This window comes from Arachis duranensis, chromosome 3 (genome assembly GCF_000817695.3).
Source record: "Arachis duranensis cultivar V14167 chromosome 3, aradu.V14167.gnm2.J7QH, whole genome shotgun sequence".
Lineage (NCBI taxonomy): Eukaryota > Viridiplantae > Streptophyta > Magnoliopsida > Fabales > Fabaceae > Arachis > Arachis duranensis.
The window spans coordinates 7967603-7968922 of record NC_029774.3 but is presented as its reverse complement, the minus strand read 5'-3'; positions in this window follow the sequence as shown (position 1 = coordinate 7968922).

Below are 1320 nucleotides of genomic sequence, written 5' to 3'. Positions count from 1 at the left end.
ACTACCCAGCACACCTAACACCAAGCCCCAACTCTCAGCTTTTGTGGTTTAATTCTCCTACGTTACAGAATAACCTAAACATACGTCATTTAAAGAGCAGAAATGGGATAGTTGACTCCGTCACGATAATGTGATAAACAACATAAAACAGACACATTTTTCACACACACCAATTTTACAGTGCAATACCTAATGAGAGCATCACATGGTACCATAGAATTTCCTTTATATTAAACAAATTAGTTGAATACAATAAATTATTTAATAATTTTTAATTATTTTCATCTCATAGATGTAAAAATTTATGTGACTAATCACCCATTAATAATCAGTTTTACTAGATAGACAATGATTTTTATAAACAATATGAATAATAAATTTTAAAATTGATCTAATAAACTAAAATAAAAAAATACTCCACCCCAAATTACCTCTTAAATTTTAATATTAGGATAATATTTGCACACCTTGTGAATTTAACATCCCATCATTGTTAACTGGGTATGAATAAATCGAATTAAAAGAAATAACCTTCTAATTAAAAATAATCAACATACCTATTAAATTGAATATTCAATATATCCATTATTCATATTATTTAGTATTTTTATTATCTACCTATACTTTTTTATTAATAATTACTCCTTTAGTAAGGAGTATATAAAATATCACAGGAAGAAGAATACCATAGGTTTTTAGAAAGAGTAATATTAGGTAGGTAATAATTTAAAATTATTTAATTTAATTTAATATTTATAATTTTATGTGTGTAATATTTATTTCAATAATAATTAATAAATATAAACAAAAGTAAAAAAAAAAGACAAATATGATTACTTGTAATTTCCAAACTTTAACATCAAATATTTTTATCTACAAAATACCGTGAACTAGTAGAATTTAAGAGTAATTATCCAAATCAGTTCCCGATAATTTTAGAATCGGACATTTTAGTCCCCAAGAAAAATTAATATACAAATTAATCTCCAAGGCTTTATTCCGGCAGACAAATCAGTCCTCAGTTTATTTTCTGGCAGTGTAATTACCCAGATCAGTCCCCAAATATTTTAAAAACGGACATTTTAGTCCCTAAGAAAAACTAATGTACAAATCAATCCCCAACATTTCTCTCTATTAGACATAATAGTCTCCCGTCTAAAAATAAAATAAAATAATTATTATTATTAATTGCACAATAATATTGTACTATATTTTTTGTATTTTTTGGACAAAAATAATGATAAATTTATTCATTAAATTCTTATATATATATATATATATTCACTCAATAATAATAATAATAATCATAATAATATTAGA